The sequence below is a fragment of the Balaenoptera borealis genome, assembly GCF_965194805.1.
Source record: "Balaenoptera borealis genome assembly, chromosome: 4".
In the NCBI taxonomy this organism is placed as follows: domain Eukaryota; kingdom Metazoa; phylum Chordata; class Mammalia; order Artiodactyla; family Balaenopteridae; genus Balaenoptera; species Balaenoptera borealis.
This window is the reverse complement of record NC_138861.1, coordinates 23458164-23471999: the sequence shown is the minus strand read 5'-3', so window position 1 is coordinate 23471999 and position 13836 is coordinate 23458164.

The following is a 13836-nucleotide window of genomic DNA, read 5'->3' as shown; positions in this document are numbered from 1 at the left end:
GAAAGGTTTCTAAAACGCACCTCATTTCTCATCTCCTTGTGCTCGGGGTGGCCATTACAGCCGCTTTACTAGCAATCTCCCTCCTTGGAGAAACAGCAGCACCTTTAACCTCCTGTTCCGTACAGGTTGCAATTTGTCCTGAGGAGGAACAGAAGGAGGGGGAACCAATGAGAGACTAGCTCTAGGTGTTGGGACAGGCACAGGTCACTCTATTTTCCCATCAGGAGGAAGAATTAACCACAGGCTGAACCTGCCCCCCCCCCGAACCAGAATAGGGCCTGAAGCAATCCTGCGCTTTTGCGGCCAGTTCCCAAAAAAGCGAGTGGAAAAACGGAGCTCCTGGGAACTGCAATTCACAAACCTGCAGAGTTATAAATGATAACTCTCATCCCCAAATATATTGAGGGAAGGCAACGAAGAGGATTTGAAAGCAAGGCAGAATTGCAGGAAACAGATTTCAGGAGGTACATTCGAATCGCCTTTAAAGCACATGAAAAGCGGCAAAACGTCGACAATGTTGCCCTTGGCCAAAAAGGGCGAATGGGTTTTTTCCTGAATATATTCAGGAAAAAACGCATACGCCCTTTTTGGCCAACCAAGCCACCTGGAAAGGCAAATCAGCGCTACAAAGAAGTCTCGTTTCCCATCGGTCAAAATGGTCATGCTGAAAAAAGTGTCAAAACCAGAAATGCAGGACAGGCCATGGAGAAATGGGAGCCTTGCTACGCTGATGGGCGGGATGTAAATTGCCAACAGCCACTCTGGAGAAGTGTACGGTGTGTCCTGAAATATCTAAAAAACACAGCTTAGAGAGAAAAGGGCACTTCCATTCATGGGCGTATAAATTGGGAAAACTAAAAAGCAGCAAGACAGAGGCAACCCGAAGATTAGGGCTGCTCTGTTGACAACAACCTCCACTTTATTACACCTTAAATATCCCAGGAAAGACAAAAATGGATAAAGAAGTTTTGGTCCGTATGTACAATGGAATATCACTGAGCCATGAAATCAATCTTATAATGTTAGTAGCAGCATGATGAATGGATTTAGGTACGACGATTCTAAGTGAAATAAGTCACACAGAAAAAGACACTTATCACAATCTAACACTTATAGAGGGAATGTTAAAATCCCTACACTTGAACTGAATTACAAAACAGAACAGAGTCACACATTTAGAAAACACACTATGGCTGCTGAACGGGAAAGGTGAGGTGGGGTGATGCATAAAACAAGGGTTTCAAATTAGCTCAGATACCGTTCCATAAACCCAACATGTAATAGACAAGGCCTACTCCTTGCTCAGTGAACTGGACTCAACACCCCCTATTCACCGCACAAGAATATATCTGACTCTTAAGAATTTTAAAACCTATGGATTGATATCTCTCTTAAAGTGAGTCAAGTGGGTATAAAGTGGCATAAACACAGCAGTGAAAAGCAGCTAAACCCCATTATAAAAATAAATTACTTTAAAAAACCCATGAAACAAAGACAGTGAAAGAGAAATTCTTACAAAATTCGTTCAGGGGCTGTGATGCAACCTGAATTGACCATATGTAGACACACAGCTGGATGAGACATAAGGGTGGACACTCTTGGGGCTGAGAGGTTTGGTGAGGTTGGGTGAGCAAACGCAGACCCTTTAAAGCAGTACTGCGTGGTACCCATCCCATGGGTCCCAAATCTCCAGTTTCAAGGGCCTCTTCCTACATCGAAAACATGCATGAGAAACCCAGAAGTTGGTACACCGTGGGACCGGGAAAGGTTTCTAAAACGCACCTCATTTCTCATCTCCTTGTGCTCGGGGTGGCCATTACAGCCGCTTTACTAGCAATCTCCCTCCTTGGAGAATCAGCAGCACCTTTAACCTCCTGTTCCGTACAGGTTGCAATTTGTCCTGAGGATGAACAGAAGGAGGGGGAACCAATGAGAGACTAGCTCTAGGTGTTGGGACAGGCACAGGTCACTCTATTTTCCCATCAGGAGGAAGAATTAACCACAGGCTCAGCCTGCCCCCCGGGAACCAGAATAGGGTCTGAAGCAATCCTGTGCTTTTGCGACCAGCTCCCAAAAAAGCGAGTGCAAAAACGGAGCTCAGGGGCACTGCAATTCACAAACCTGCAGAGTTATAAATGATAACTCTCATCCCCAAATATATTGAGGGAAGGCAACGAAGAGGATTTGAAAGCAAGGCAGAATTGCAGGAAACAGATTTCAGGAGGTACATTCGAATCGCCTTTAAAGCACATGAAAAGCCTCAAAACGTCGACAATGTTGCCCTTGGCCAAAAAGGGCGTATGCGTTTTTTCCTGAATATATTCAGGAAAAAACGCATACGCCCTTTCTGGCCAACCAAGCCACCTGGAAAGGCAAATCAGCGCTACAAAGAAGTCTCGTTTCCCATCGGTCAAAATGGTCATGCTGAAAAAAGTGTCAAAACCAGAAATGCAGGACAGGCCATGGAGAAATGGGAGCCTTGCTACGCTGATGGGCGGGATGTAAATTGCCAACAGCCACTCTGGAGAAGTGTACGGTGTGTCCTGAAATATCTAAAAAACACAGCTTAGAGAGAATAGGGCACTTCCATTCATGGGCGTATAAATTGGGAAAACTAAAAAGCAGCAAGACAGAGGCACCCCGAAGATTAGGGCTGCTCTGTTGACAGCAACCTCCACTTTATTACACCTTAAATATCCCAGGAAAGAGAAAAATGGATAAAGAAGTGGTGGTCCGTATGTACAATGGAATATCATTCAGCCATGAAATCAATGTTATAATGCTAGTAGCAGCATGATGAATGGATTTAGGTACGACGATTCTAAGTGAAATAAGTCACACAGAAAAGGACACTTATCATAATCTAACATTTATAGAGGGAATGTTAAAATCCCTACACTTCAACTGAATTACAAAACAGAACAGAGTCACACATTTAGAATACAAAATATGGCTGCTGAACGGGAAACGGGAGGCGGGGTGATGCATAAAACAAGGGTTTCAAATTAGCTCAGATACCGTTCCATAAACCCCACATGTAATACACAAGGCCTACTCCTTGCTCAGTGAACTGGACTCAACACCCCCTATTCACCGCACAAGAATATATCTGACTAGTTAGAATCTTAAAACCTATGGATTGATATCTCTCTGTAAGTGATTCAAGTGGGTGTAAAGCGGCATAAACACAGCAGTGAAAAGCAGCTAAACCCCATTATAAAAATAAATTACTTTAAAAAACCCATGAAACAAAGACAGTGAAAGAGAAATTCTTACAAAATTCGTTCAGGGGCTGTGATGCAACCTGAATTGACCATATGTAGACACACAGCTGGATGAGACATAAGGGTGGACACTCTTGGGGCTGAGAGCTTTGGTGAGGTTGGGTGAGCAAACACAGACCCTTTAAAGTAATACTGAGTGGTACCCATCCCATGGGTCCCAAATCTCCAGGTTCAAGGGCATCTTCCTACATCGCAAACATGCATGAGAAACCCAGAAGTTGGTACACCGTGTGACCGGGAAAGGTTTCTAAAACGCACCTCATTTCTCATCTCCTTGTGCTCGGGGTGGCCATTACAGCCGCTTTACTAGCAATCTCCCTCCTTGGAGAAACAGCAGCACCTTTAACCTCCTGTTCCGTACAGGTTGCAATTTGTCCTGAGGAGGAACAGAAGGAGGGGGAACCAATGAGAGACTAGCTCTAGGTGTTGGGACAGGCACAGGTCACTCTATTTTCCCATCAGGAGGAAGAATTAACCACAGGCTGAACCTGCCCCCCCCCCGAACCAGAATAGGGCCTGAAGCAATCCTGCGCTTTTGCGGCCAGTTCCCAAAAAAGCGAGTGGAAAAACGGAGCTCCTGGGAACTGCAATTCACAAACCTGCAGAGTTATAAATGATAACTCTCATCCCCAAATATATTGAGGGAAGGCAACGAAGAGGATTTGAAAGCAAGGCAGAATTGCAGGAAACAGATTTCAGGAGGTACATTCGAATCGCCTTTAAAGCACATGAAAAGCGGCAAAACGTCGACAATGTTGCCCTTGGCCAAAAAGGGCGAATGGGTTTTTTCCTGAATATATTCAGGAAAAAACGCATACGCCCTTTTTGGCCAACCAAGCCACCTGGAAAGGCAAATCAGCGCTACAAAGAAGTCTCGTTTCCCATCGGTCAAAATGGTCATGCTGAAAAAAGTGTCAAAACCAGAAATGCAGGACAGGCCATGGAGAAATGGGAGCCTTGCTACGCTGATGGGCGGGATGTAAATTGCCAACAGCCACTCTGGAGAAGTGTACGGTGTGTCCTGAAATATCTAAAAAACACAGCTTAGAGAGAAAAGGGCACTTCCATTCATGGGCGTATAAATTGGGAAAACTAAAAAGCAGCAAGACAGAGGCAACCCGAAGATTAGGGCTGCTCTGTTGACAACAACCTCCACTTTATTACACCTTAAATATCCCAGGAAAGACAAAAATGGATAAAGAAGTTTTGGTCCGTATGTACAATGGAATATCACTGAGCCATGAAATCAATCTTATAATGTTAGTAGCAGCATGATGAATGGATTTAGGTACGACGATTCTAAGTGAAATAAGTCACACAGAAAAAGACACTTATCACAATCTAACACTTATAGAGGGAATGTTAAAATCCCTACACTTGAACTGAATTACAAAACAGAACAGAGTCACACATTTAGAAAACACACTATGGCTGCTGAACGGGAAAGGTGAGGTGGGGTGATGCATAAAACAAGGGTTTCAAATTAGCTCAGATACCGTTCCATAAACCCAACATGTAATAGACAAGGCCTACTCCTTGCTCAGTGAACTGGACTCAACACCCCCTATTCACCGCACAAGAATATATCTGACTCTTAAGAATTTTAAAACCTATGGATTGATATCTCTCTTAAAGTGAGTCAAGTGGGTATAAAGTGGCATAAACACAGCAGTGAAAAGCAGCTAAACCCCATTATAAAAATAAATTACTTTAAAAAACCCATGAAACAAAGACAGTGAAAGAGAAATTCTTACAAAATTCGTTCAGGGGCTGTGATGCAACCTGAATTGACCATATGTAGACACACAGCTGGATGAGACATAAGGGTGGACACTCTTGGGGCTGAGAGGTTTGGTGAGGTTGGGTGAGCAAACGCAGACCCTTTAAAGCAGTACTGCGTGGTACCCATCCCATGGGTCCCAAATCTCCAGTTTCAAGGGCCTCTTCCTACATCGAAAACATGCATGAGAAACCCAGAAGTTGGTACACCGTGGGACCGGGAAAGGTTTCTAAAACGCACCTCATTTCTCATCTCCTTGTGCTCGGGGTGGCCATTACAGCCGCTTTACTAGCAATCTCCCTCCTTGGAGAATCAGCAGCACCTTTAACCTCCTGTTCCGTACAGGTTGCAATTTGTCCTGAGGATGAACAGAAGGAGGGGGAACCAATGAGAGACTAGCTCTAGGTGTTGGGACAGGCACAGGTCACTCTATTTTCCCATCAGGAGGAAGAATTAACCACAGGCTCAGCCTGCCCCCCGGGAACCAGAATAGGGTCTGAAGCAATCCTGTGCTTTTGCGACCAGCTCCCAAAAAAGCGAGTGCAAAAACGGAGCTCAGGGGCACTGCAATTCACAAACCTGCAGAGTTATAAATGATAACTCTCATCCCCAAATATATTGAGGGAAGGCAACGAAGAGGATTTGAAAGCAAGGCAGAATTGCAGGAAACAGATTTCAGGAGGTACATTCGAATCGCCTTTAAAGCACATGAAAAGCCTCAAAACGTCGACAATGTTGCCCTTGGCCAAAAAGGGCGTATGCGTTTTTTCCTGAATATATTCAGGAAAAAACGCATACGCCCTTTCTGGCCAACCAAGCCACCTGGAAAGGCAAATCAGCGCTACAAAGAAGTCTCGTTTCCCATCGGTCAAAATGGTCATGCTGAAAAAAGTGTCAAAACCAGAAATGCAGGACAGGCCATGGAGAAATGGGAGCCTTGCTACGCTGATGGGCGGGATGTAAATTGCCAACAGCCACTCTGGAGAAGTGTACGGTGTGTCCTGAAATATCTAAAAAACACAGCTTAGAGAGAATAGGGCACTTCCATTCATGGGCGTATAAATTGGGAAAACTAAAAAGCAGCAAGACAGAGGCAGCCCGAAGATTAGGGCTGCTCTGTTGACAACAACCTCCACTTTATTACACCTTAAATATCCCAGGAAAGAGAAAAATGGATAAAGAAGTGGTGGTCCGTATCTACAATGGAATATCACTCAGCCATGAAATCAATGTTGTAATGCTAGTAGCAGCATGATGAATGGATTTAGGTACGACGATTCTAAGTGAAATAAGTCACACAGAAAAACACACTTATCATAATCTAACACTTATAGAGGGAATGTTAAAATCCCTACACTTGAACTGAATTATAAAACAGAATAGAGTCACACATTTAGAAAACACACTATGGCTGCTGAACGGGAAAGGTGAGGTGGGGTGATGCATAAAACAAGGGTTTCAAATTAGCTCAGATACCGTTCCATAAACCCAACATGTAATAGACAAGGCCTACTCCTTGCTCAGTGAACTGGACTCAACACCCCCTATTCACCGCACAAGAATATATCTGACTCTTAAGAATCTTAAAACCTATGGATTGATATCACTCTGAAAGTGAGTCAAGTGGGTATAACGCGACATAAACACAGCAGTGAAAAGCAGCTAAACCCCATTATAAAAATAAATTACTTTAAAAAACCCATGAAACAAAGACAGTGAAAGAGAAATTCTTACAAAATTCGTTCAGGGGCTGTGATGCAACCTGAATTGACCATATGTAGACACACAGCTGGATGAGACATAAGGGTGGACACTCTTGGGGCTGAGTCGTTTGGTAAGGTTCGCTGAGCAAACACAGACCCTTTAAAGAAATACTGCGTGGTACCCATCCCATGGGTCCCAAATCTCCAGGTTCAAGGACCTCTTCCTACATCGAAAACATGCATGAGAAACCCAGAAGTTGGTACACCGTGTGACCGGGAAAGGTTTCTAAAACGCACCTCATTTCTCATCTCCTTGTGCTCGGGGTGGCCATTACAGCCGCTTTACTAGCAATCTCCCTCCTTGGAGAATCAGCAGCACCTTTAACCTCCTGTTCCGTACAGGTTGCAATTTGTCCTGAGGATGAACAGAAGGAGGGGGAACCAATGAGAGACTAGCTCTAGGTGTTGGGACAGGCACAGCTCACTCTATTTTCCCATCAGGAGGAAGAATTAACCACAGGCTCAGCCTGCCCCCCGGGAACCAGAATAGGGTCTGAAGCAATCCTGCGCTTTTGCGACCAGCTCCCAAAAAAGCGAGTGCAAAAACGGAGCTCAGGGGCACTGCAATTCACAAACCTGCAGAGTTATAAATGATAACTCTCATCCCCAAATATATTGAGGGAAGGCAACGAAGAGGATTTGAAAGCAAGGCAGAATTGCAGGAAACAGATTTCAGGAGGTACATTCGAATCGCCTTTAAAGCACATGAAAAGCCGCAAAACGTCGACAATGTTGCCCTTGGCCAAAAAGGGCGTATGCGTTTTTTCCTGAATATATTCAGGAAAAAACGCATACGCCCTTTCTGGCCAACCAAGCCACCTGGAAAGGCAAATCAGCGCTACAAAGAAGTCTCGTTTCCCATCGGTCAAAATGGTCATGCTGAAAAAAGTGTCAAACCCAGAAATGCAGGACAGGCCATGGAGAAATGGGAGCCTTGCTACGCTGATGGGCGAGATGTAAATTGCCAACAGCCACTCTGGAGAAGTGTACGGTGTGTCCTGAAATATCTAAAAAACACAGCTTAGAGAGAATAGGGCACTTCCATTCATGGGCGTATAAATTGGGAAAACTAAAAAGCAGCAAGACAGAGGCAGCCCGAAGATTAGGGCTGCTCTGTTGACAACAACCTCCACTTTATTACACCTTAAATATCCCAGGAAAGAGAAAAATGGATAAAGAAGTGGTGGTCCGTATGTACAATGGAATATCACTCAGCCATGAAATCAATGTTGTAATGCTAGTAGCAGCATGATGAATGGATTTAGGTACGACGATTCTAAGTGAAATAAGTCACACAGAAAAACACACTTATCATAATCTAACACTTATAGAGGGAATGTTAAAATCCCTACACTTCAACTGAATTATAAAACAGAACAGAGTCACACATTTAGAAAACACACTATGGCTGCTGAACGGGAAAGGTGAGGTGGGGTGATGCATAAAACAAGGGTTTCAAATTAGCTCAGATACCGTTCCATAAACCCAATATGTAATAGACAAGACCTACTCCTTGCTCAGTGAACTGGACTCAACACCCCGTATTCACCGCACAAGAATATATCTGACTCTTAAGAATCTTAAAACCTATGGATTGATATCACTCTGAAAGTGAGTCAAGTGGGTATAACGCGACATAAACACAGCAGTGAAAAGCAGCTAAACCCCATTATAAAAATAAATTACTTTAAAAAACCCATGAAACAAAGACAGTGAAAGAGAAATTCTTACAAAATTCGTTCAGGGGCTGTGATGCAACCTGAATTGACCATATGTAGACACACAGCTGGATGAGACATAAGGGTGGACACTCTTGGGGCTGAGAGGTTTGGTGAGGTTGGGTGAGCAAACGCAGACCCTTTAAAGTAGTACTGCGTGGTACCCATCCCATGGGTCCCAAATCTCCAGTTTCAAGGGCCTCTTCCTACATCGAAAACATGCATGAGAAACCCAGAAGTTGGTACACCGTGGGACCGGGAAAGGTTTCTAAAACGCACCTCATTTCTCATCTCCTTGTGCTCGGGGTGGCCATTACAGCCGCTTTACTAGCAATCTCCCTCCTTGGAGAATCAGCAGCACCTTTAACCTCCTGTTCCGTACAGGTTGCAATTTGTCCTGAGGATGAACAGAAGGAGGGGGAACCAATGAGAGACTAGCTCTAGGTGTTGGGACAGGCACAGGTCACTCTATTTTCCCATCAGGAGGAAGAATTAACCACAGGCTCAGCCTGCCCCCCGGGAACCAGAATAGGGTCTGAAGCAATCCTGCGCTTTTGCGACCAGCTCCCAAAAAAGCGAGTGCAAAAACGGAGCTCAGGGGCACTGCAATTCACACACCTGCAGAGTTATAAATGATAACTCTCATCCCCAAATATATTGAGGGAAGGCAACGAAGAGGATTTGAAAGCAAGGCAGAATTGCAGGAAACAGATTTCAGGAGGTACATTCGAATCGCCTTTAAAGCACATGAAAAGCCGCAAAACGTCGACAATGTTGCCCTTGGCCAAAAAGGGCGTATGCGTTTTTTCCTGAATATATTCAGGAAAAAACGCATACGCCCTTTCTGGCCAACCAAGCCACCTGGAAAGGCAAATCAGCGCTACAAAGAAGTCTCGTTTCCCATCGGTCAAAATGGTCATGCTGAAAAAAGTGTCAAAACCAGAAATGCAGGACAGGCCATGGAGAAATGGGAGCCTTGCTACGCTGATGGGCGGGATGTAAATTGCCAACAGCCACTCTGGAGAAGTGTACGGTGTGTCCTGAAATATCTAAAAAACACAGCTTAGAGAGAATAGGGCACTTCCATTCATGGGCGTATAAATTGGGAAAACTAAAAAGCAGCAAGACAGAGGCAGCCCGAAGATTAGGGCTGCTCTGTTGACAACAACCTCCACTTTATTACACCTTAAATATCCCAGGAAAGAGAAAAATGGATAAAGAAGTGGTGGTCCGTATGTACAATGGAATATCACTCAGCCATGAAATCAATGTTGTAATGCTAGTAGCAGCATGATGAATGGATTTAGGTACGACGATTCTAAGTGAAATAAGTCACACAGAAAAACACACTTATCATAATCTAACACTTATAGAGGGAATGTTAAAATCCCTACACTTCAACTGAATTATAAAACAGAACAGAGTCACACATTTAGAAAACACTCTATGGCTGCTAAACGGGAAAGGTGAGGTGGGGTGATGCATAAAACAAGGGTTTCAAATTAGCTCAGATACCGTTCCATAAACCCAATATGTAATAGACAAGACCTACTCCTTGCTCAGTGAACTGGACTCAACACCCCCTATTCACCGCACAAGAATATATCTGACTCTTAAGAATCTTAAAACCTATGGATTGATATCAGTCTGAAAGTGAGTCAAGTGGGTATAACGCGACATAAACACAGCAGTGAAAAGCAGCTAAACCCCATTATAAAAATAAATTACTTTAAAAAACCCATGAAACAAAGACAGTGAAAGAGAAATTCTTACAAAATTCGTTCAGGGGCTGTGATGCAACCTGAATTGACCATATGTAGACACACAGCTGGATGAGACATAAGGGTGGACACTCTTGGGGCTGAGAGGTTTGGTGAGGTTGGGTGAGCAAACGCAGACCCTTTAAAGTAGTACTGCGTGGTACCCATCCCATGGGTCCCAAATCTCCAGTTTCAAGGGCCTCTTCCTACATCGAAAACATGCATGAGAAACCCAGAAGTTGGTACACCGTGTGACCGGGAAAGGTTTCTAAAACGCACCTCATTTCTCATCTCCTTGTGCTCGGGGTGGCCATTACAGCCGCTTTACTAGCAATCTCCCTCCTTGGAGAATCAGCAGCACCTTTAACCTCCTGTTCCCTACAGGTTGCAATTTGTCCTGAGGATGAACAGAAGGAGGGGGAACCAATGAGAGACTAGCTCTAGGTGTTGGGACAGGCACAGATCACTCTATTTTCCCATCAGGAGGAAGAATTAACCACAGGCTCAGCCTGCCCCCCCGGAACCAGAATAGGGCCTGAAGCAGTCCTGCGCTTTTGCGGCCAGCTCCCAAAAAAGCGAGTGGAAAAACGGAGCTCAGGGGCACTGCAATTCACAAACCTGCAGATGTATAAATGATAACTCTCATCCCCAAATATATTGAGGGAAGGCAACGAAGAGGATTTGAAAGCAAGGCAGAATTGCAGGAAACAGATTTCAGGAGGTACATTCGAATCCCCTTTAAAGCACATGAAAAGCCGCAAAACGTCTACAATGTTGCCCTTGGACAAAAAGGGCTTATGCGTTTTTTCCTGAATAAATTCAGGAAAAAACGCATAAGCCCTTTTTGGCCAACCAAGCAACCTGGAAAGGCAAATCAGCGCTACAAAGAAGTCTCGTTTCCCATCGGTCAAAATGGTCATGCTGAAAAAAGTGTCAAAACCAGAAATGCAGGACAGGCCATGGAGAAATGGGAGCCTTGCTACGCTGATGGGCGGGATGTAAATTGCCAACAGCCACTCTGGAGAAGTGTACGGTGTGTCCTGAAATATCTAAAAAACACAGCTTAGAGAGAATAGGGCTCTTCCATTCATGGGCGTATAAATTGGGAAAACTAAAAAGCAGCAAGACAGAGGCACCCCGAAGATTAGGGCTGCTCTGTTGACAACAACCTCCACTTTATTACACCTTAAATATCCCAGGAAAGAGAAAAATGGATAAAGAAGTTGTGGTCCGTATGTACAATGGAATATCACTCAGCCATGAAATCAATGTTATAATGCTAGAAGCAGCATGATGAATGGATTTAGGTACGACGATTCTAAGTGAAATAAGTCACACAGAAAAAGACACTTATCACAATCTAACACTTATAGAGGGAATGTTAAAATCCCTACACTTGAACTGAATTACAAAACAGAACAGAGTCACACATTTAGAAAACACACTATGGCTGCTGAACGGGAAAGGTGAGGTGGGGTGATGCATAAAACAAGGGTTTCAAATTAGCTCAGATACCGTTCCATAAACCCAATATGTAATAGACAAGACCTACTCCTTGCTCAGTGAACTGGACTCAACACCCCGTATTCACCGCACAAGAATATATCTGACTCTTAAGAATCTTAAAACCTATGGATTGATATCACTCTGAAAGTGAGTCAAGTGGGTATAACGCGACATAAACACAGCAGTGAAAAGCAGCTAAACCCCATTATAAAAATAAATTACTTTAAAAAACCCATGAAACAAAGACAGTGAAAGAGAAATTCTTACAAAATTCGTTCAGGGGCTGTGATGCAACCTGAATTGACCATATGTAGACACACAGCTGGATGAGACATAAGGGTGGACACTCTTGGGGCTGAGAGGTTTGGTGAGGTTGGGTGAGCAAACGCAGACCCTTTAAAGTAGTACTGCGTGGTACCCATCCCATGGGTCCCAAATCTCCAGTTTCAAGGGCCTCTTCCTACATCGAAAACATGCATGAGAAACCCAGAAGTTGGTACACCGTGGGACCGGGAAAGGTTTCTAAAACGCACCTCATTTCTCATCTCCTTGTGCTCGGGGTGGCCATTACAGCCGCTTTACTAGCAATCTCCCTCCTTGGAGAATCAGCAGCACCTTTAACCTCCTGTTCCCTACAGGTTGCAATTTGTCCTGAGGATGAACAGAAGGAGGGGGAACCAATGAGAGACTAGCTCTAGGTGTTGGGACAGGCACAGATCACTCTATTTTCCCATCAGGAGGAAGAATTAACCACAGGCTCAGCCTGCCCCCCCGGAACCAGAATAGGGCCTGAAGCAGTCCTGCGCTTTTGCGGCCAGCTCCCAAAAAAGCGAGTGGAAAAACGGAGCTCAGGGGCACTGCAATTCACAAACCTGCAGATGTATAAATGATAACTCTCATCCCCAAATATATTGAGGGAAGGCAACGAAGAGGATTTGAAAGCAAGGCAGAATTGCAGGAAACAGATTTCAGGAGGTACATTCGAATCCCCTTTAAAGCACATGAAAAGCCGCAAAACGTCTACAATGTTGCCCTTGGACAAAAAGGGCTTATGCGTTTTTTCCTGAATAAATTCAGGAAAAAACGCATAAGCCCTTTTTGGCCAACCAAGCAACCTGGAAAGGCAAATCAGCGCTACAAAGAAGTCTCGTTTCCCATCGGTCAAAATGGTCATGCTGAAAAAAGTGTCAAAACCAGAAATGCAGGACAGGCCATGGAGAAATGGGAGCCTTGCTACGCTGATGGGCGGGATGTAAATTGCCAACAGCCACTCTGGAGAAGTGTACGGTGTGTCCTGAAATATCTAAAAAACACAGCTTAGAGAGAATAGGGCTCTTCCATTCATGGGCGTATAAATTGGGAAAACTAAAAAGCAGCAAGACAGAGGCACCCCGAAGATTAGGGCTGCTCTGTTGACAACAACCTCCACTTTATTACACCTTAAATATCCCAGGAAAGAGAAAAATGGATAAAGAAGTTGTGGTCCGTATGTACAATGGAATATCACTCAGCCATGAAATCAATGTTATAATGCTAGAAGCAGCATGATGAATGGATTTAGGTACGACGATTCTAAGTGAAATAAGTCACACAGAAAAAGACACTTATCACAATCTAACACTTATAGAGGGAATGTTAAAATCCCTACACTTGAACTGAATTACAAAACAGAACAGAGTCACACATTTAGAAAACACACTATGGCTGCTGAACGGGAAAGGTGAGGTGGGGTGATGCATAAAACAAGGGTTTCAAATTAGCTCAGATACCGTTCCATAAACCCAACATGTAATAGACAAGGCCTACTCCTTGCTCAGTGAACTGGACTCAACACCCCCTATTCACCGCACAAGAATATATCTGACTCTTAAGAATTTTAAAACCTATGGATTGATATCTCTCTTAAAGTGAGTCAAGTGGGTATAAAGTGGCATAAACACAGCAGTGAAAAGCAGCTAAACCCCATTATAAAAATAAATTACTTTAAAAAACCCATGAAACAAAGACAGTGAAAGAGAAATTCTT